We start from the raw sequence: 24436 nt of genomic DNA, 5'->3' as shown, positions 1-24436 counted from the left end.
TTTGATGCAACCACGTATTAATTGAACTTTTGGGTAACCATTTTAAATGTCAAGGCCCACTAGAGTGGGTCTCATAATATGAGACCGCATGTCTGAAAGAACAGACTTTTATACACTAAGTCTAAGATGCCGTTTGTCAGAATATTCCCTTTTCTCTGAAGTATGGTGATGTTAGAAGTGGTATATGTAAGTCTGGGTGGTGCGGGGGCTTGACTCCACATGAGGGGCACAGGGGGTGCTTGACCCTGCTACAAAAAGAAGTATAAAGAAGTTGAGTGATTTTTGAGATTTGCTCTTTCCCTTTGTATTTGGTCTTTTTTTTCTCAGCTTTTTGAGTGCCAGCATTTCAATAGGGAGCCAATCTTTTGTGAAATTGTAATTGTTTAGTTGAGGTGAATTATTTTACGAAAAACTTACTTGAACTGAGTTATATTCTAACAACTCTGTAAGATCTAGTACCTCTTGCTTTGTTAATTTAAGGAAATATTTCGCAATTCATTAGTACTGGCATGCATTAGTATAATATTATATTTTATTTTCCCTGAATCACACCTGGAAATACTGTTTAACAATCAGTAATGTTATGCCCCAAAAGAGATGATACAGTAAACTTTTCCTTATTTATTTCACACAATGTTCTTTCTGTATTTTTAATCATATCATCACCCAGAATTAATAACTATGGGTCACTATTGTGACTGTCCCTTTCTTTTATATCGTTATTGTTGCCTACTAAGGTTGCAAGCATTTGAGAAAATTTGATTTGGTTTAGATCAATAATATTTATTGAAGTTATACTTTCTTTCAACTAAAAAATAAAAGATAATTAACATTCACTTAGATCCTTCTGTAGTCTTAAACTGGTTTATTTCTTTATGAGTGCTTTCATCATAAGTAGACTTCATCAGATAAAAAAACACTTAGTTTGCAGTGGTTTTAATCTTCCTGAAATAGGGGGATTGGACCAGGCTATCCAGCATGATCGGTTAATGGGATATGAAATTTGAAATTTGATTGGTTAGGAACATGTATTTCAGATTGGAGGAGAAGAAACACAGTTATTAGGAGACTGATTGGTGTGGTTACTGTACTCCACTAGTCCCCTTTTCAGGAAGCATTTTACTTACAAGCAAAAAAACACACTGAATAAAAACTTAAGTATATCTGCAGTTTCCAGAATTAACAAAATGTTGTCATTAATAATACCTGATTATTTATTAAGCATAAAGAGCATAACTTTTTCATTTTTATTTTATTTTTGGTCTACTGTTGTTGTTATTGAGGAAGTCAAGAAAGAAAAATGTCAACATTTGTTGCAACTCCTCTATCAAGAGATTGAATATGATCCAGGGAAGAAATAAAAGTTGTTTGAATGTCCTAGCCGCGCTTTCATTTCCGAGAAGGTAGCTTCTTCAGATTACCAGAGATGAAAACAAATGGTTACAAAAATCAGAAAAAAACAACTATTAACATAATATACATGATTAGTCTACAAAACTGAAGGGGAGTTTGTTGCTTTCTTATTTGCCTCTGGTCTTGGTGGAAGAAGTAATCATAGCATCTGCAGAGCCTATTCATCTCTGCTGAAGACCATCTGCATGTCTGTTTCTCTGTCTGTCCCACTTTTATAGGGCCATATTATTATTATGTTTATTATAATATTATATTATTGTATTCATTGACTTCCGTGGTGGTGCAGCGATAGCATTGTTGCCTCACAGCAAGAGGTTCTCCCATTCGATTCTCGGCTTGGGTTGGGAGTGCCTTCTGTGCGGAGTCTACATGTCCTCCCCGCAGTCGAGTGGGTGTTCGAAAGACATGCGTTAAATGGGCGTGCCTTCATTGAAGGTTGGGTGTTGGGCTGGCAACTTGACACCATAAAAAACAACTGCCAATCATTAGCGGACCGGAGTTCCTCTGTGGCGACCGCTATCTGGGAAAAGCCAAAAGACAAACAAACATTGTGTTCCTGGGCACAGCAAGTAAGAATCGGCCTCAAGTGTGTGTGTGGCCCACTTTCATGGGGCTAGTTTATAATGGTACCTCGTGTCAGATGTTATGCACTGTGACCATGGAGTGGTTAAATTCTGTATTTTTAGATTTTTTATGGTGTATTACCAGTGGTGAGTTGTAGGTTGCACCATACCACATATCTTCACATAATGAGGACTAAGCACCATGTGTCCTCTAGGGGGGTGTTCCCATGATAGTAAATCCCACTTACAATGGTGCCGATGCTGTCTGATCCAACCTTCCATCTAGTGGGTGTTTCCACTAACCATATTGCTCCTTGACTCTAAATGAGGTCAGAGTTGGTGCTTCAGACTTGTGTCTATAGTAATTCAGCAGTAGAGTTGTATTCTGTTCCTCTCAGTATGGTATTGGTCTCTTCAGATGTACTTTCTTCTGGGTACATTGTGCAAAAAAGGAATGGTATGCTTGTTGTTTCAGTAGTTAATCCATGTGGAGAACAGGTGGGGCTGAGATTGTGAACCAGGTGGAGATTCTTTTAGGAGCAGGATACATTAGGGTGTGAGCTGGTCAAGTAATTGTCGGTACTGTATTCATATGCTTAGATGGTTAAGGTAAAAAGATTTTAGTAAAATGTTCTGTGGTTGACTTTTTGAGATGAAGTACGGGCTTGATAGAAAATCCATAATTTATGCCCAGTTTGTTGTATATATTTCACATTACCTGCCATTCAAGCTCTTTCTTTTCCAGGAGGGGATTTTGGTTGCTGTTCAAGGGTTTTCTTATAATTCTGCCTAGTACATGGAATCTGTATTTGGAGAGATTAGTCAACTCCATGTTATGTTTAGCTAAAGAATTTCTGCTGACTTCATGTCTAACATCTGAAAAGTGCTGGGAAATTCATATTTTTAGTTTGGTTACAGTCTTGCCAATGTAAAATATATCACATTTCAGGCACCATTCACTATACACTACCATATCTATTTTACAATCTGCTTTAAATTTGCTGTAGTATATTTTCTGATTGCTATGATATGTGAAATGATCCATGTCACTCACTTGTTCACAAAATGAGCAGTCCTGTCTTCTGCATCAGAAAGTGCCAAATTCAGATGGGTTGTTACATTCTTTGTTGGAAAGTGATGATGACACTGGATTTCCTTTTCTCATATCTGGGGTCTTTTGGTGATCTGAAGATGCATGCTGTTTGTGTGAAGGAGCATATTGACTCTCATTGGCTTGCAATAAAACTTATCTGAGAGTGGGCAATTGTGTTCTCTTTTACGATGGTCAAGTCCAGGAAATTCACATTATCCTTGCTGTGGTCTGTTGTAAATTTGAGGAAGTCTGTGGATTTGTTGATGTATTGTTAAATTTCTAACGTTTATTGCCATTTCTGTTGCAGACCATAAATATATCATCAAAAAAGCATAGGTAACACGATATGTTCTGTTTAAATTCAGAGCTGTAAACTTTCTCTGTTTCCCTTTTATCATGTGCTATATTGGCCAAGCTGGGGGCCATGGCTGCCGCCACTACAGTTTCTGTTGTCTGTCTGTAGCATTTCCTAATGAAAATGAAGTAGTTGTTGCAAAGAAGAGTCTGTAGAACTAGTTCATTTTCAACAACAAATGCTACAGACGGACAACTGGAATTGCAATGGTGGCATCCATGGCCCCCAGCCCTGCCAGTATAGCACTTGATAAATGGGAAACAGAGAAAGTATTGCATAACTCTTCCAACTTTATACAGTTATTGCACTGGTTATTGGTAGTGTGTGTGTGTGTGTGTGTGTGTGTGTGTGTGTGTGTGTGTGTGTGTGTGTGTGTGTGTGTGTGTGTGTGTGTGTCTGTGTGTGTGTTATACATTCAATGTACTCCAAAGAGTGTATATTTCACCACATCCTCAAGTTCATAACTATTGTCTCCATTTCTGTAAAGCTTCCAGAAAATAGCCTACTCAAATTAGTCTTATTTCCAAGATACTTAAAGTTAATGCTATTAGTGTCTTTTAAATTAAAAAAATCACAATAAATTCATCAACAGTTACATTTAATATTACTGAAAAAATGGCAGAAATTTAACAATGTATCCCTAACCATTTCAACCTTAGTGACAAAAGCACTTGAAACAAATATTGTTAACTTCTTTGGGTACAACAAATCACAATAACTAAGTATAATGCAAATCTGTATTTGCAATTTACAGAGAATAGCCTGGTGAAATGAGCTTTGTTTAAAAGTGCTTAAGGTTTGTGTTATTGATTTCTTTAATTAAAATCATAAATACGCAATGCATGTATGAAATATTAATTGAGAATTCAGTATTAGTAGACAGTGCACTTTTAAATAATTTTACTTAAGTTCCAAAACAACATGAGATAGGACAAATCATGGTAACTGCATTCAAGGAAAATTTATATGTAGTTAGATTACAATCATTTCCTCAAGCAGCCTTAATTAACTTTTAATATTCTTCTCAAGGAGCTGCAGATGATACATGCATCCTAGACATCAAAATAAAGCATTATTTTAATTGTGATAATGGAAAAGTATTAATTAATACATTCAATTATTATTGAACTATGAAACTGGTGAAATATACTTAATTCTTAGCAACAGAAAATTTCTAAGTCACTCACTGAAAACTTTCAGTGTTTTTTGTTCTTCCATTGTCCAATAATCTTATGATTATGCAGAGATGAGCAAAGCACATCTTTGCTTCTTCACACTGATGCAGGATGCAAAACATATGCTTGTCTCACATCTGCTCAAGGGGAGAAATTTTTAAATGGAAGCACTAGCTCTCCTGTTGGCTGACAAAATAGCCAGTCTTATGTTACCACCACTAGTCTACCATGAATTAACAAAAGAAAAGAAAACAGATGCCTGCCACATCTTAAAAAAGATGAGAGAGAGAGAAAGTGCCCAAATAAAAGGAAGGGAGAGCCAGCAAAAAGAAATGTAGACTGTGATTTTCCAGTTTTTCATTGCATTCATTTTAATAGTGTACACACTGTATATTAGTTGATCTCTATTTTGTTCATTTGCCAGCATACGTAATATTGTTTTTTTATCATATTCTGGACTCCTCATGAGAAGATGAAATATACCGGTATCAAATTATATTTCAGTAATCACAGTGACATGACAACAAGACATCAAACCACCTGTAAAGGGTCTTCTGGACCCCAAGTCCAAAGCACAGCACAATGTACACATTGTATTACCTAAATCTGTTATATTTTCAACATCCTAGGGTCTGAAACTTTCATGGATAAAGTCTGACAGTAAATATCCAAACAGAGGCTCTGGCATGTATAAATGATGTAGTTGTGCAATATTTAATCTGTAAGTGTGGCTATCACATCACAAAAGGAACTGAGCTGCTTGTTTGCTTTGAACTGAAGCAAATGCTGGTCACCTCTCTAGACAGATAGGAATAAATAATCTTTCTACAAAGGAAACACGTGGACTAGTCAGGTAAATTCTGATCACATTTCCCTTGTTGTGAATATATCTTATTGGTGATTTCATATTACTAGATCTGGCATCGATCTGACTAGAAAATGTTTTCTCACTTTTGGGGATAAATATCTTAAGTTTGCATACACTTTCTGTACATAGCTCCAAGAGCAAAGTTCAACACAAGTCTTATTATTTTGGGGAAAAAGAAACTTGGTCATATGCTAAAGGGTACCGTCTTCCTAAAGGCACTAAGAAGACTCTTTTATATGATGGCACTAAATTGTCCTTATAATTATTTTTTTTCATTTAAATGTGTGAAACATGTTATGATTGCTCTTGAAATATTTCAGCTTTGTTTCCTATGCACTTTAAATTTTGGCATGAACTTCCATGCCACAAGATCACCCTTGGTAGTTGCATACCAGCAGTTTAAATGTGTGTGTGTGTGTAATTAAACATATATATATGTATGTATATATATATATATATATATATATATATATATATATATATATATACATACATACATATATATATATATATATATATATATATATATTTATATATATATATATTATTGTGTCTTCAAACATTTAAAACTAGATATTAAAGTTCTCTGTTTCCTTTTTCTAATTATTTTAGAGCCCTATTACCACCGTTGTATGAAGTATCCGGATGTTGCTTAGACATGTTGATTTGGAATTTATCTGTTGAGAAGAGGCTGCTAAGAGTTTAGGAAAGAAGGTGTCTGCATTCGTTGCCTCTACATTTGCTATTACCTGAGTAACTGACACAGGGGACATGTTTTTGTCTGCGTACGTAGGATAATTTTAACTATAGCTTTATGTGCTGAAGCCAACATTCTGTTACTCACTTTGAAGGTGCATGTTTCTCAGATTTAAAGTCATATTGTGTCCCTTGATGTGTTATCCAGAACATCAAAATTGAGCAGAGAGGAATTTGTTGAAATTTAAGATGCACATGGAAAATGGCTTTTAAACCAAGAAGGGAAATAGGTGAAAGTAGATATCCACAGTTCATACTTGGAAGAAATTTATGAATAAAGTATGGCAGGTCAAGCATTATATCATATTGTCATACTACATTCTTGTCTCTGAGCTAGTCCTTTGAAATGCAGCTCCGTTTCATGAAAAAAAAACTGCCATTTACTGCCATTATACTTCTGTTTTTGAGTACACTGCTCCTTACGTTTACATGGCTGTGCAGTTAAAAGTAGAGAAGAAGAACAAATGCAAACCTGCATGGTATATTTCATAATGAGGAGGTACGCATTTCAGTTTAAATAAAAAAAAAATCAGTACATTTTGAACTACAAACATCTTTCTATAACCATTGACCATACTGTCGCTATTTGTTAATCAGTAAATTAGTCACTGTCTATACTTTACAGGATATAACTATAATTCTGCTTTTAAATGTGATCTTATTATTACTCAACACCGGCCACCCCCATATAAACCGATAAATGATTGTAGCCATTCTGAACCCACAGCTTTGTCTTGAAGCCGATCTTTGCAGTCATTCCCATCCCCGGCCCAAATTTCTAACATTAGTAGTTGCTTTCAGTCTTGCACCTGTTCACCACAGCAGTGATTTATTTATCCTTCACATCCTGGCAGTTAGCTAAACCATCCAATCTGTGTATTACAGTGGTGATGAACACTTTGGCCTCCCCATGATGTCTTTTATCTGCATTCATAGCCCCATATCCTCTACAATCCTGTCATTTCATGTTGCCTCACAGTACATAAGACCCTCCTATCAGTGGACAGTTTTCTAAGCATCCTCCATTGTCCCCCTCTATTCAATGCTTGTCCCCCTCTATTCAATGCTTCTTGATCCATACCCTATTCCTGCCCATGACTGGCCACTGTATCTTGCCTCTGTCATCATACAGGAGATTGTTGTGCACAGCTCCATAACATTTTTCCTTCCTCATGGATCAGTGTCCATGTCTCCCAACCTAAATGGTGCCTTCCTACTACTGAAACTTTCAACTTTCACTCTTCCTACTGACCTGTTTCGTCACACCAATGATTAGTAAACCTTGCCACCTATATACACTGCTTTCTCACTATTGCAGGTACGACTCTGCCCCTTAATCTGTCTGTCCCTGTGGTAATAACTACTCAGCTATTCTGGAAAGTGTTGTAATAGACTGTGTACCTTCCCTGTTGTCTGATAAGAAATCAGAGCATCCTATCTACTTGCTGTCTTAATCTCCTGGTAGAGATTCTGCAACTGTAATTAACAGCCCATCCTTTCAGGTGTGAACACCATGTCCTATCTACCCTCTGCCATTTCACTAATGAGTTATTAACTCATTTACACTACCTTTTCCCACAAACTGTGACAGCTAAAGAGCCTGTATACCTTATACTGTACAGAAAATTTGGTTTTCATAGGCATTTTCACAGCAATGCACATAAAGATTCTCCTTAAAAAACTGCCTGAATACTTTGGTGTAGTGTGAATGGTTTGGAGTCCTGTATCTTTTCCCTGGCCCACTTGCCTGGAAATCTTCTTATCCTTTAATCCCTAGCCAACCCTACCTGCTCCTATGCACTCTTTTTGTATGTGTTTGGAAGGATGACCAGGTATGTAGAAAAGCAACCCTTGAGTTTCAGTGAAGATAAAAGCAGAGTACTTCACTTGATCTACAACTACCTTCATGCAAAATAAGACACTAAGTAGGGCATCACTGTGTCAAGCACTCCTTCTGGGAGCATCATTGTATCAAGCAGTCATTCTGGGATGTAGCCAGAGAAATATATACTTGCAGCTGAAAATTTTGAGGAGACAGAGCCTGCCATGTAGTGCACATACATTGTAGTTGGAATCACTTAAGTAAAGAAGTGTGCATTAACACCACATAGTAAACACCATGCTTTCTTGTTAATGAGGGTGGAGTAGGTGTTAGAATTTTGCAGGAAAAAAAAAATCACTGGTTGATGGCCACAATCCTTGGATTTTGCATATTGATTCCAGTGTCCCAATATGCCAGGGCTGGGAGAATAAGTAGACCAGTAGGAGATGCAAGTTTGGTGGTTGTAAGGGAGAGGTGGATTAAAAAAATAAGAGAGTCTCATCCCAGGTCATAAACATATGCTCTGAGCTTCATCAGTTAACTTTACTAATTTAAACCAGATTGAAAGTTAAATGGGTAGAACTGTGGTGCATCCTTTTTAGTGTTGTTACTGCTAGTTCATGGTTCTCCAGTTTGGTTCTTGACTGAGTACCTCTTTTGCAACATTCTGCGGTTTTGCCTTGTGTTGTGTTTTTTCCCACATTCCAACAATATGCCATTAGTTAAATTGGTGTTCCTTTAAATCACCCATAGGTATACACATACTTCTTGTGCATGCACAAACAAACACACATACACACACAAACGTGCACTAGTGTGTGTGCGTGCGTGTTTGCGTTTATGAGAGAGGTTTCCAAAGTGGACTAATATCACATTCAGATTAGTTTCTCTGTTTTGTGCATTTTTCTTGCCAGTATGGATTCCTACTCTCCTAGAACACTAAGAATGATAAGATGGGTACAGGAGAATGAATGTTATACCTTAAATGGTGCCGTTTGACTAATCAGCATTTCATATTTTACTGTACTTAAAAGTGTGCTAGAACAATAGGTGTAATATTTGCAGTACCCTATTTATTTTGATACCTGAACGAATGTACAACCCATTAATATGGGGTCTATATTAGAACACCAAAGACACTAAATATCAAATGCTCTAAAGGCCGAAAATGCTGGACCTTGAAGTCGCTATTGTGGTGGACATGCTGCACCTACCACCCCCGCTAAAGATATATATATATATATATATATATATATATATATATATAGAACCATATATATATATATATATATCAACTCCAAGATTACACTACAGTGAGGAAAGGGCAAATATTCCAATCTTTACTGTACTGTGATCTCACAAAAATCACACTGAGTTCTGGCATTTTTGCCCTTTAGGCCGTTCCATATTTAGTGTCTTCAGTTTCGTAATAGGAACCCTTGTAATGTGCTGTCACAACAAAACTTGCATTATTATTATAGGATTTGCAGTGTATTATGTTTTCTTCCTCTTTCACTGCAACAGGTTTGCCTGAACATGATAATAGATATTTGCAGCACATTTATTTTGCTGGTTGATGGTGCAGTAATAAACCTGGCAAAATATAATTTAATTTAAAAATTATTTGGAGAAGTCAAAAGGAGGTTATACTTTGAAAATCTATTATAGAAAGTGGTGAACAATGTGAGCAAAAAAAAAAAAAAACTAAAATAATAACACACGTAATCTATGAGATAAAACTAATAATCTGTGTTTGACTATGGCTTACTGAGTGTCTGAATGTTTCGGTCTTCATCTCAATGGTCTGTCTAACTTACTTGTGGCTAACAGTCCATAACTAGATGTTAACTATCAATTAATTAAATGTTAACATCTCACTCAGTTCTTCTGAGGAAATAATAAAATAGTAAAAGTTTAGTTTGAGTTTGCGCCTTAGGTTAGTAATCTGTGCAGCAGTGTCCAGTTCACTATAGATTCTGATGTGGTATGTCAATGTTGACAACATCTTACTGGCCAGGATTGTATCTAGCCAGTGTTTAGTAAGAGAAGGCCAGTATGTCTGTGAAATGTATAATGTTTCTCAGCTGGGTAACATAGGGCTGATGAATTGTGAGGATATTTAGGGAAACAGCTGCAGCACACATGTTTATTAAACCAAGCATCAGCTACTTGATTACACTGCTGTATAATACAACTGCTGTGCTTGTTTAACCAGTATGATTAATTGTTTTGATTAAAAGACAATTAATAATCAAGAATTTATTTTTGCTGTTTGTTCTCACAAGATGTACCAAAGCATTTATTAATGCAAGTTTTCCTCTGAAACCCTTTAATGCATCATAATGGAAAATAACTTGTACGTGCATCAGTCAATGATCAACTCTTAGAATATATTCTAAGTATAAAACTATAAAACTGCACAGGAAATGAGAAACAGAATAAGAAAGATGAGTGAATGGTTACCCTCAACCTGATTCTTAAATCTACTTAAACACTAATTCTTGGTAGCAGAGTTTGTTTACCTAACCTTTTAAGCACTTTTTTTTAATTGTGTAGCAGTTAGCTGTAGTGAGGCTGTCTTGCATGCATTAAGAATCTGTCTGGTCTCCTCTCACTGTCATTGGTTGCTAACTGCTATTGGCAGCCTACTTTAATACCACGCTGATGTGTCATCTGACAAGCAGTAAATACTGGCAGAAAAATTTTTGTAATAATGTCATTAGGGGTGGCATATGTTTAAAAGGAAACATTCTCCTGACTGTCAGGTTGTCCCTCCCAAATGGCCAGACTTTTTCTGGTATGAGTTATTTAGGCTTCATTGTTTATTACTCTCTTTCTGACTTGTTTCGTGAACATCTCTTAAGGAGCCACTGGCAATTGTTAGATCTTTTTTCTACCAGTCTGGCTGACTTGAGAATCTGTTTTAAATCCTGCTAATAAGCAGCCTATAGCTGTTGTTAAATACAGCCCAGTAAATTTGTTTTTGTAGTTTTGAGAAATTCCTGCTATGTATCCAGTAATACTCATCAGACTCCTTTACTCCTTTCAGTGGTGGTTCCTTGCAGTTTTTTCCTTTCTACATAATCACTGGGTGTAGCAATTTCAGTGATCAGAGGTTCTTTTGTCTTCTTTTACTGGACTACTATATCTGGTTTTCTTGCATCTGTTTTTTAAACTGTTGATAATGGGTGATCCCATGTGATATAAACTTCATCATTTTCTGTAATGCTTTGTGGTTCATAATTCCATTGCTTCTCGGCTACTTTAATATTATAATGTTTGCACAATCCCCAATGCAACAGTCTTGCCACATTATTGTGCCTTTCAGTATACAGGCCTTCTACTAGCTGCGATGGTGCAGCGGTTAGCATTGTCGCCTCACAGCAAGAGGTTCTCCTGTTCGATTCTCAGCTGGAGAGCATTCTGTGTGGAGTCTGCATGTCCTCCCGACAGTCGAGTGACATTAAAGACATGCAGGTAGGTGTGTGCATGAATGGGTGTGCATTCCTTGAAGGTTGGGTGTCGGGCTGGCAAATCAGCACTGTAAAAATCCACTGCCAATCATTAGAGACTGGAGTTCCGCTGTGGCCACGCCTAACTGGGAAAAGCTGAAAGACAAGAGTATACAGGCCTTCTGCCACTAGTGTATCATACCCAGCAACAAGATTTGTTACTGATTCCAGTTCTGCTTTACAAAACCTGCATTTGTCTGTTTCTTCAAGATGTTCAATGGACTTTGTAAACCACCATGTATGTAGTCCACCATCCTGGACCACCTGTATTAACCTTTTGTTTTTTGGTTTAAATTCACCTCTCCTTAACTATTCCTGTATTAAGTCCTGATTGACATAAGGTTGTTCATAGGTTCATAGCAGCACTAGAGCCTATATAAGCCTAGCCATGTTAATCTCAAATATTCCCATTTGCTCTTTTTGGGTAGTTTGCACAAGGGATTTATGAACAGAGTGGGTTTGTGATCAGCACCAGCTACCTCTGTCCATGAGGGACATGGGTGCCACCCCAGGGGCATATTTGCAGTCTTCCATCCAGTTATTTAGGCTGTGTTTGAATAGGGTCAGCGAGGAGCTCTGTTTAACATGAATAGGAAGTATATTCCAGAGAAGTGTCAGTCTCTGGAAGACATATCTGCCTCTTCAGCATGTTCTGTTAATATCACAAGCTAGGTTGAGATCCCTAGAGCGAGTGACTCTTGTACCATTTGGCTTTCACATGTACAGCATTTCCATTAGGGCAGGTTTGGAGATTGTCCTATAGGCCAAGCACAATTCACCTTTAAGATAAAAAGTGACAGGGCTTTCAGCCTGTCCAGGTAGGTCATGGTTTGGAGTCCCTGTATTTTCTTATTAAGAAACCTGTGTGGTCTCTCCAGCTGCTGCAAGTGTCTGGGGAAGTGCATGCAAAAGGGTGCATTATACTCTATTAATGGATAGATGAGGGTCAAGTACAGTGACGTTATAACATCCCATCACCTGGATGCTATGCCTTTGCTTATGAGGTGCTCTACATCGAAGGCTTTCCTTACCACTGTGGAAACTTGGTGGTCAAAGTTCAGATTGCTATCAATCTGTGTTCCCACATTTTGAACCAGTGGGTTGGAACTCGGAGGAGTGCTGTCAGTATTTTAATTTGTAGGGAATTCCATTTTGCCAAAGGGCATAATAATGCATTTTTTGCATTTAATTTTAGTCCACGGCTTTGGCACCAATCATTGGTTTGTGTTAGCCCTTCTTGCAGTATGTTGACATTGTTAGGGGACTCAGTGATTGCTCCCAGTTTGCAGTCATCAGCGAACTTGGTGAGCCAAATGCCATCTACTTTGGCTTGGACTTCAGAGAAATAGATGCCAAACAGTTAGAGGGCCAACACAGACCCCTGTGGTACTACACTGGTGGATGTGGAGTCACCAAGTTTGGCAGAGTATGTTCTTTCGGTGAGCCAAATGGCTACCCATCTAGTAACGTAAGGGTTAATCCCTATCATGGAGAGTTTCTCAATGATGTCAGAGTGGGGATTTGTGTCATAAGCCTTGGCAGCATCAAGATAGGTTGTGTACACTGTTTTACCTTCGTCCATGGCTATGGTGACTTTCTCAAGTAACTGTACAAGGTTTAATAAGCATGATCTACCCTTAATGAAGCCAAACTGTGTTGGGTCCAGCATTTTTAGGTTGCCTATATACTTGTTGATAAGGTCCATGATAATTCTTTCCAAGGTGGGTTAGACTTATGGGTCTGTTGTTCCCAGGGTCAGTCGATGGGCCCCCTTTGTGCAGGGTGATTACTGTTGCTGTTCTCCATTCTGCAGGGACATAGCCAGTTCTCCAGCTATGATTAAAGAGAATGCCAAGTGGGTCTGCTAGGTCTTGTTTTAGATTATTTAGTAAACAACCTGGGATATTATCTGGTCCCATTGGGACTGTGTTTTTGGCATTGGCAAGTGCAGAGATGACCTGCTCTCTAGAGACTCTAGGCAGAGGGCTGGTGTCAGGTATGCTTTGGGATATGGTCAGTGGGGATAGGGAGGTGAAGTTTGCACTGACTCTATCAGATGATTGGTTGGTAATATCTTCTAGTGTAGTATGAGTGATCCCATCTACAACCAGTTTGGCACATAGCTGGGCATTCCCTTTTAGACTTTGGATGTAGTTAAATAATGCCTTATGATTATCCTTGGCTAGTGATGCAATTTTAGTTTTGTAATTTGCTTTAGAAGACTTTACAATATTTCTGATTTTCTTGTTTAGGCCTAAGAGGGAACTCTTCCTCACAAGAGTGATATCCCTCTTGCATTTGGACAACTGTTTCTTCCTCTTGCTATATAATCTGTTTATACTTGAAGTGCACTATGGTAGCTAGTTTTTACGGGAAGACCTGGTTTTGATCCAGTCAGGTACAGCAGAGATTATGCAGTCACTTAAGTGTTTGCACAGGGCATTTGCATACACTTCTTCATAGTGATCATTGGTGTCTGGGACTGCAGGTGGTATGAAGCTTTTTATACTATCACTTACTAGGCTATAATTAGCTTTGGTAAAGTTTTTATAATTTTTGTTCCTGTGTGGGTGTCAGTTCCAGTAGCTACTTCAGACAAGACTAATTTGTGGTCTGACCTAACCAGGAGAGCATCACTCATGGGAAAGTACAGTGACCCCACCATGTTGAAAGTACTATGTCCAGAACATTAGAGCCCTAGTGAGTATGCAGACTATCTGTTCCAGACCATTTTTGTTAACAAAGTCCAGGAACCTATGGGCAAGTGTGTTTTTGCTCATGCATGTCCCCCAGTCTATGGAAGGATAGTTGAAATCTCCTGTGACTAAGGTGTTGGGCTGTATGGTGAGGGATTCCAGTAAATCGAGGTAGGTGGTGTGCTTATCCTAGTTCATGGTGCGGGATCTATAACTGGCACTGATGTGGCATGGTATTTTCTCAGTAGTTAATTGGACATGGAGTAGTTCAAGAGAGTCATGCTGCTTGACCAGTCTAGAGGTGTATTTAGTTTTAATGAAGATGGATCCACCTCCACCTTTGGTTTTGTCATGGTCATTTTGAGGTCTGAACATGTAGAAGACACTGTAGCCTTGCATGGCTGGGATGCTGTCAGTGGCCTCGAACCATATCTCAGTAATTGCACAGACATTCGCATCCTCAAAGGTGAGGAGTGCTGTCAGGGAGTGCAGTTTCATGTTTAAACAACTAGCATTAAACAGTGTGATCCTGAGTTTGTCTTGATTAGATTTTGCTACGTTGATAAATTTGTTATTTTGACATTGGCTAAAAAGGCACTATGAGGGAGGTAAGGGCCTTTGCCAGTATCTGAAAGCCTAGGGGAGACAGGTGCAAACCATTTCTAGCAAAGCAGCAAGGTCTGTCTACCATATTCTGCGCGCCTGACAGATACTGGTTCCCCCTGGACTTACACCAGAAGCTGAGACAATTGTTGAAGTCAATCATTTTTTTGTTTATATTGTGGCATCATCCTGGCTGAGGGTAGGATATCGCTTAGCGCTGGGACATACCTGTCTGGGAGACATAATCAGAGAGTTCTATCATGTTTCTCTTGATATAATCCAGAAAGGTACATCTCAAGCCATTCACTCCAGTATGGACTATGACAGAGTACTTGCTGTTGAGTGACTTGAGTGCATGTGTGATTTGTCAGATCATGTCACCAGATAGGCAGCTGACCATGACCTTCTCCTTGTCCAGACTGGTGAGAGAGTCACCTGTGTGTCTCACTATGGAGTTGCCTATGACCAAGAGATTTGATGTGTTTTGCCTTAGGGGCTTTTTTGTTGAGATACGGGTATGTGTATTGATATGTGTAGTAGTTTCTTTTTGCTTAGTGGTGAGTGTGGGTGGTGTGCATTTGGGAGGCCTCTGTTCTTATAGAAGGCTTTTAGTGAGTACCTCCAAGTATGTGTGTTTGTGTTGTGACTTTATTTTGTGTGAGAGGTGAGGTTTGAGTGAGAGGTGAAGTGTGTGTTTTGACAACCTGTTTGAATACTAGTTTGCTTTAATGTGAGAGACTTTACATCTCTCATATAGGGTGTTAGTTTGCTTTAGGAGTTAAATGGTTGTCAGTATACATGAAACAATTGTTACATTGCCTCAAGATGCCCATATCAATCAAACTATCAGGAGAAATGATGAGAAACTGCCTGTCCATTGTGGTAGGATTTTTATGAACATGGTATTTGGGAAGCAAGTGGGCTAGCTGGACTTGGTCACAAACAGCAAAAATGAAGTAATCTAATTAAATACAGTTAACAAAGTGCAGTGTTGGCTTAAATATACTTAATTTTCAGTTTTCTTTTCAGTGGATACATTGGATTTCAGTGCAGATGCACTCCAGACATCTGGTTAAAGTTGCCAAACATTGAACAGCTCCGGTAAACTGAATGCAAATGTGCACAAACACAAGGCACATATACAGGCAAATTTAAGCAGTTTTAAAACAACTACCAATGGGAAATGCAAACTGAGCCTTTCTTCAGCAATACCCAACTCAGATGGGTCCTGAGCTACACACTTTTGCCACAAGGGTGCAGGGAGGCCCTCTTAATGTAATATGTGTGGTTTAAGAGCACAGTGATACCAAACAGACTACATTCAGCAAGAAACAAAATTTATGAATGAGACTCAAAAGGTCAAAGTGAGAATGTTTAGTAGCATGCTATTACATGACCTGCAGTGGCACTACCCTCTGCACAAACTGGCAAATCTTCGAGCAGCTGTGAACAGTGGGAGACTATGGAGAGTATTTCCTATAGAGGATTTTAAACTGGAGATGTTTTCTTATATGAAGCATGGGGAACAACTTCAGGCTTTTATACAAGCAGGATCAAAGACTTCTATAAACTTAAACCCTCAGGCCAATAAGGTAAAAATACAATAAGCTGTTGACCAGTAGTTCCAACCTTGGATGGGTTGAATTTAGCTCTTTCCTCCCACCAGAGTGCAAAAGAACCCACCCAATGTAAAATAAACTGGCTTTGAGCTCAAGTGCAGTAACAAATGCTGTACAACAGAAGTAAGAATTCCTGCAATATATATCAGAAATCCTTAGAAATAATTTCAGTAACCCTGAAAAATGTTCACAATACACACAGACTTTGCAAAACTTAGAAATACGTTGATGGCACATTCAGGAGAACTTTGGCAAACTCAGAACAGCTTTTGAAGTTTAAGTGGACGTTAGGAAATATCAGAATACTATTAAAGCAACCTAAGAGCAGCACAATAACAAACAGATGCAGTTTCTTTAACAAGTGCAGGTTTTAAAAACAGTGATAATTTCAACCAAATAAGTAAATATAGCACAAAAGTGTTAAATATCACTGAAATGGTTAAAGGAAGTGCAAAAAATGTATATCAGCTTTATGGGTCCAGATGGTTTTAGAAGCAATCCAAGTCTTGCAGTCACAGCTGTCCAAGCCAGGCACAAGGAAGCTCTGAATAAATAAGCCAGCCATTTTCTGTACTTGCAACCATATTTATGTATTTTCCACATTTCTGAAGCATAGCCTCACCTCAGGCTTTGTTCCCACTGAATGGCGCACAGCAACGTTTATCCCACTCCACAAAGGGGGAGCCACCACGGACCCTGGGAACTACCACCCCATTAGTCTGACAAGCCTGTTCTGCAAGGCTATGGAGTGTATCATCATGGAACTTATAAATAATGACATTTGTAATCTCCAGACTCTGGACCCTACCCAGATCAGGTTTGTAAAAGGCAGATCATGTCTCCTAAACCTGATAGACTTCTTTGAAGTGGTCACCAAAGCCGTAGATGAGGGTAAGGTGGTTCACACATCCTATCTAGATCTCGCCAAGGCTTTCGACACCATCTCCCACTCTGGAATTATAGACAAACTCACTAAACTAGGTATAAATCCCTATGTCACAAGACGGGTTGCCAACTGGCTCACAGACAGAACCCACACTGTGAAAGTAGCACACTCTAAATCCAACTTCAGATCAGTGACAAGTGGAGTACCACAGAGTTCAGTCCTAGGTCCTCTCCTGTTTGGTATCTACTTCTCTGAAGTACAGGCTAACACAGAAGGTCTTTGGCTAACAAAGTTCACAGATGACTGCAAACTAGGAGCCAAAATCAAAACTCCTAACGATGTGGACATCCTACAAAAGGGCCTCACTGAGACAGATGCCTGGTGTCAAAGCCATGGCCTCAAGCTCAATGCCAAAAAGTGCATTGTCATCCCTTTTGGTAAAAACTCTGTACCCATGAACTACCACATAGGTGGCAATCTACTTAACACTGAAAGTGTGATAAGAGACCTTGAGACACAGGTGAACAGTAGTCTCTCCTTTGATAATCACATCACCACAGTAGCCAGGAAATCCTTCTACGTGGCATACCTCATCACAAAAGGTTTCTCAAGCAGAAAAAAAGAGGTCATTGTTCCCTTCTACTCATTACTCATTAGACCCATTATAGAATACAACACCCCTTTTGGTATGTACCTCACAAGACATCTACAACAACTGGAAAGGCCACAGAAATACCTCACAAAGAGGATTACCGGCCTCAAACAGATGCCCTAAGCAGACCATCTCAAAAAACTCCAGCTTTACTCTGTCGCATATCGCTTACTCAGAGGTGATCTCTGCCTAACATACAAAGCTATGTCAAACCCAGAGCTGTTGGACATGCTCCACGTAAAGAAATCACAATCCCTCCAAGCTACATGCTCTAGGGACCTAAACCTTGTCACCACAATAAACGGAACATGCTGAAGGGATAGATTCCTGTCCCAGAGACTTCCCATACTCTGGAACAAATTACCTATCTATATCAAACAAAGCTCCTCATTAGCACTCTTCAATAAAAGTCTTGATGACTGGATGGGAGATAGGAAATTCACCCCAGGATCACTTCTGTGGCTCTGCTTGACAGGGGCACAGGAAAATAATTTTCTTGGGTGGCAAAAGCCAGGGTACCATTTAGCTAGGCTTATATAGGCCCTAGGGCCAATAGCCTAGTACCTACCTATGAACCTATGATCTTGTCATCTGATCATTCAACTTATAGTCTTTCTTTTGTTTTTGTCACATACAGTTGCTGCCTCATTTTTATCAACTTTTGGTTTGATTTCCATTCCCACTTGACACCGATATGCTTCTGCTGAACTAAGCAGGGAAGTCATCTTAGACTTGTTCACCTCATGTTTTAAAACTTTCTTTATGTTTGGATCTTGTGAGGTTAGCAAATATGTATGCAGTCCTATGACTGCAGATCTATACATGTAATCAATTTTAAGGAGGCCCATACTTCCTTCAGAATGTGATATATATAATCTTGGTATACACTGATTTTTATAAATCATTTGATAAGCATGAAGCATTTTTCTTGTTTTCCTGTCCAAATGATACAATACCTTTTTGGGCCAATTACTCCAAAGCTGTAAATTAGAACAGGAAGAGCAAATTGCTTATAGTTTGGACTTTCTTCTTAGATGTCAGAACTGTTTTCAGTATTAATTTTAGTCTTCTAAAATATTCCTTGCTAAATTTTTTTTTTGCATTTAATCATGTTTTATTGTTGATCCTTCATCAATTCCCAAAAGTTTATACACTTCCTCTTGCTCAAATTCTTTTATATCACATTCCTGTCTGACATTGATATTTTCTTGGTGCTGCAACTTTCCTGCTTTAAAGGTTACTTTTGCACATTTATCAAGACCAAGTGGCATTCATATATCATCTGAGAAACATTTGACCACTTGCAATTCTGCTTTCAATTCCTCATCTGATTAACTATATAGTTTAAAATTGTCCATAACTAATTTATTAAATGGGCAGCTTAATGGGTTAGGGCAAGAAAAAAGATCAGTCACCCTGGAATATCCTCTTCTGAATTTTTATACATGGGTAATAATTTGTTCTTTATTGTTAGTTAGCTGCAAAGTGGTTTGCCACTGTTTCATGGTCATTGTAATGTAATCAATCAATGTATGGTTTATCTTGTACATTTGTAAGCACTCTTTTATCCATGAATGTGATATGCTGTCAAATGCTTTTTTCTAGTCTATCCATGCCATACTTAGATTCTTCCACTTTTTACAATTCTCCATTATGACTTTATTTAACAACAAATGATCCTTTATTCCTTATTATTTTCTTTTGTTATTCTTTTGTTCTGTTGCCATGATTGAGTTTTCTTCTAAGTGACAATAAACTCTGTCTTGATTAATCCAAGTGTATAGTTTATACATCTTTGGAAGGCAAGTTATTGATCTATAGTTTTTAGGATAGCTTACAGGTTCACTCCTAAGGATGAGTATCATACTTCCTGTCATTAACCAGGTTGACATCTGCTTGAGATGCGCATATAAACATTTCTTACTCTCTTACTCGTGGCTAATTCTTCCTGTAAAGATGTTAATACTTTTAGCCAGAAGTTAGGTTCTGTAACTGGGCCTGGGTTTTCCAGTTATGAGCTTTTCTTAACTTTGGTTCACTTTCTGGGCCCTTTAGTTCATTCTACTTCATAGCCTTTACATTTGAACTTATTCTTTCTTTTTCTCCTTCAATCCATTCAGCATCTTTATGTTCCACAGAATCTTCATAGATATTTTGTGTCTATTTCTTCTTTTTTTTTGGTTACATTTCTGTTCTTTTTACTTGTTTCCCAATTATCTATTAAACTTGTTTGGGTTATCAATAAATTGCCGATTTTGTACTTTTCCTTTATTTTTATCTGCATATCGTCGAAGTTTTTCTGCCTGTGCTGATATCTTTAGTTTATTATTTGCAGTAGTATACAATATATCCTGGTCTGGTCTGATACTGTGCATTGCTTGCTCCATCTTTCTGAGTATTTTTGTTCATCTGTTCCCTCTTCTGTACTCTCCTGACAGTGACACATTTTGTCTTAATTGCTTTATAGTTTTCTCTAATTGATACTTCCATGATGGCATTTGATTTCTCCACTTCCTTTCCATTACTGCCCTGTGTTTTTGTGGTAAGACTTTATCTGTTGTAATTTAGCTGCACAGTAATCTCTTCCATTTACTTATTGCATGGATTTCTATGAACAGTCTTGATTACTTCATTCATTTGTTTTATCAAACTTCTAACATTTTGGGTGTTATTGACTTTCTGTAGTCTGTTTATTTCACTGATCTTAATATGTCTATCAATCTCTATTAAATCCAACAATTATTTTTTTAGATGATTGTCTTCTAAACGAAGGGCATATTCGTTGTTCTCAGTTTCCTGCGGTCATTCTACAGAAAGTTCCAGAAAATCTTCCCATACCACATTCTCTTCAGCTTCACCTTTTGTCATTTATTGCTCTTTCATATGGGAACTTACTGGCCTGTCACCCCACAACATTGACTGCATCAGAGTTGACACAGTTTCCGTTCCCTTCCCTTGCTGTCTAAATTCAACTGAACGTTTGTACTGGTTTCCTAAGGCTCCAAAGTATCTTCATATGGCAATTGATCAGACGATTCCTGCTCACTGGTTTCTCCTTAAATTGGGGATTCATTATTCTATTGTGCTATGATGTTATCAGTGTTAGATACACACTAAATATTTCACTTTGTAGTTAATCCATAACTTCAGTTTCTAGTTCTTTAACTTTTCTATCACCAATCCTATTTTCTTCTTCCCTCCTTGTTTTCTTTCTTATTTATTTATGGTTTTATTTATTTATTTTTCAAAACATTCCATATATGGATGCCTTTGCCTTTTGTATTTCTCTTCATATATTTTTGGTGCTTTTTTGTACTGATTAGTTTTGCTTTCTCCTTTGCATAAATATTGCACAATGTTAAATTTCTTCTTCTTTCCCATGTCCATATTTCTTCTTCAGACATCTCCAGCTACTCATGTTTCTCCTTACATGGGGGGCTCATTGTTCCATCATACTGTGACATAACAGGTATTCCATAACTTCAGCTTCTACTTTTAACTTCTTCTTTACTACGTTTCTGTTCTACATTCCCCCTTTGTGATCTTATTGTTTGTATTGTGACATTTTCCACATCTGGGTGCCTTTGCCTGTATTTCTCTTCTAATATCTTTGGAGTTGCTTGTTTGTATTAATTAGTTTGGCTTTCTCCTTTGCATACATATTGCACCATACCGGATTTTTCTTTTCTCCCATGTCCACATTTCTTTTTTATACCTTTCAAAAATCTCTAGATTTTGTTCTATATATTTTCACACTTCCTTAGTTGCTTCTTTTTTCCAAACGCGCCAAGATTTCTTGGTCTGTATAATTTCTTTCATGAATCTATTGTTTTAATCAACACAAATCAGCATCTGAAGCTTTTGACAGGTTTACTTAGCAAGTATTTTTCTTTCCACTTATTTCTCTCTTAATCTTTTTGTATATCTTCAGTGAAAATTCTGGGCTTATTGCAGAATAGTAACAATACATCATTTCTTTCTTATGCTCAATAGTCCACTCTATCATTTTTATGGTTCTTTTTTGGCTTGTCAGTTTTTGTGTTTTTTTGTGTGAACTACTACATCATTCTACAACATGGGGACCCTCCTCCCCCTCGGCCTGGCCTAACTCCATTGTATGAATTTTTCCATGTCTTGAGGATTCTACACTCTCATTTTTCCAGTCCTGGTACAAGTGTACGTACCAGGATTGGGCACTTTTTTATCCTGAGATTTGTGCACCTAGCTGTCTTTTTTTACTTTTTTAACATACTTCTGGTCATGATATATGCTATATAAAATAGAGTCTATATATCAGTGCCATCTTGATATGATTTTGTAAAAGCAGCGTCCACCTCTTGAAGGTACTCAGCAAGACCTGAGGACGAATTCAATTCCAGCAATACTGCTTTCCTTTCCTTGTCGATTTTATCTCTCCATTTGGACCCCCAATCATCTATCCATTTTGACACCAACAATTTAAGTCTGCTGATGTAGAGTTAGCTCAGATTTATTGTTACATTTCTACATTATGATATTCTGTCTTGGACATAAAATGTATGATGAAAGGAAAATTTTGATAGGTGCTTGGGAAATTTTGGCAATATTAAAACATCAATAGCCTTTCCCTGTTAGTCTTGTGGTTCAGTTAAGTGCTGCAGAAATATCAGAAGGTAAGGCAGATATGCATAATGTTGTGAATAAAGAGAGTGACATACACAAACAAATCATACACAATACTAATTCTACATGTTATGATGGTGGCAAATACAGCCAAGCAGACATAGCTTCTATACAAAGTGAGCTTAGTGACAGCAGCAAGTCCTCCTCATAGCTCTTCTAAAAACAGTGTTTTAGACCTATTAAGCAATTTTCAAATTCTGTATCAGTGGTGGTAAGTTTTGAAAGCTTTAACATTCTTGACATAAAAACAAACCTGACTATGTTTGTTTTTCAGTGCTGAACATAATCATGTAAATAAAAAACTTAAACTCCTTTTTTTCTAAATTGTAATAGACCTAAGTATGTTTTTAAAAGAAATAGAAATATAAAAATGATTAAAGGGTCAACTTGCTTTATATTTATAAAATCATCATCACTTTTATAAAGAAAGACCTATAAATTCTTTGATTTTGTAGTGCACAATATCATTAATGGCAAAAAATTGTCTGCTTTGTGTATATATATATATATATGCTGTGGTACAATTTGAGTAGTTTATTTAATATATTGTAGTATCTTCTTGTTATTATAGAAACTTTAAACTGTGCATATGTAAACATCTAAACAACATAAAAACTGAACTAATGGTTTATCTGTGTGGACTGTTAACTCATGATTTCAAGTTACGCATTTTATAGATTGTGAAATATAGCATAGGAGGGGGGTTTAATGCAAGACTAGAGTCTCAGGAATTTCTTTAACTAGTTTAATTGAAAACTGAGAAAACAAATTGTCTCAAAGGAATATCACCCGTAAAACCTAAACTGAAATTGAAGCAGTTTAAATTTGAACAGTAAATATGGACTGTATAAAGTATTTTAACTTTCATGCTTGTCTTGATGAATTTCCTGTGAATATGAAAGCTTAATGTTTTTCTTTCTTAATTACAAAGTGTATTATTAACTTCATTGTTAAACATCCTTTTCCTTCTTCTTCCTCCTCTTCTTTTTTATTTTTCTTAATGAATCTTGCCACTTGGGCTGTGCCCTTGTCTGATCTCTGAGAACATTGCTATTGTTCATGCAGAAAATACTGGTCCAGTTTCATCCAATTTACTTATACCTCCTATCTGGAAATCACGTTGTTCCAAGTCTTTTTGTCACTTCCCTAAATTAAAAATACCAGTTCTATGGGTCATAACAAAATTCCTAGCGTCTGCTAGTGGGTGTTTAGTCCAAGCTAGCAAAATCTCTCTTTCAGCTCTTTTACCAGATCCTGTCCTGTGGTTCCATCAGTGATCTGTGAAGAACAGCTGTTGTGGTGCTCTTGCACAAAGGTGGCCCCTGTGCTGACTAGATGAATTACAGGCCTACTGCTCTCATTAGCATTATTTACAGTGCTACAGAATGCATTGCAGCTGAACTGATAAGCAATATATAGGTGGTCATATAGGCCTGGATCCACAAAATGTTGGCTTTGTAAAAAGCAGATGATGCCTGTTCAGGCCTGAGTTTTTTGAAAGGATTATTGAAGCCGTTGAAAAAATGCATATAGTCAAGGCTACCTAAATGGATATTGCCAAGGTGTTTGTTAGTATTCCCATGCTGAGGTCATTGACAAATTCTCTCAGTTTAACATTAACCCATTCATAATTAGCTGGACAGGTAAATGGCTGTCTGACAGAACCCATGCTGTTAAGGTCAGCTGTGTTTGCTCTAGGCAGAGTATCATTACTGGCAGTGTCCCACAGTGCTTTGTCCTGGACACTTTCCTATCTGATAT

This window comes from Protopterus annectens, chromosome 3.part0, assembly GCF_019279795.1.
Source record: "Protopterus annectens isolate FY-2018-M chromosome 3.part0, PAN1.0, whole genome shotgun sequence".
In the NCBI taxonomy this organism is placed as follows: domain Eukaryota; kingdom Metazoa; phylum Chordata; order Ceratodontiformes; family Protopteridae; genus Protopterus; species Protopterus annectens.
The sequence above is the reverse complement of the archived record's forward strand: the minus strand, read 5'-3'. Positions refer to the sequence as shown.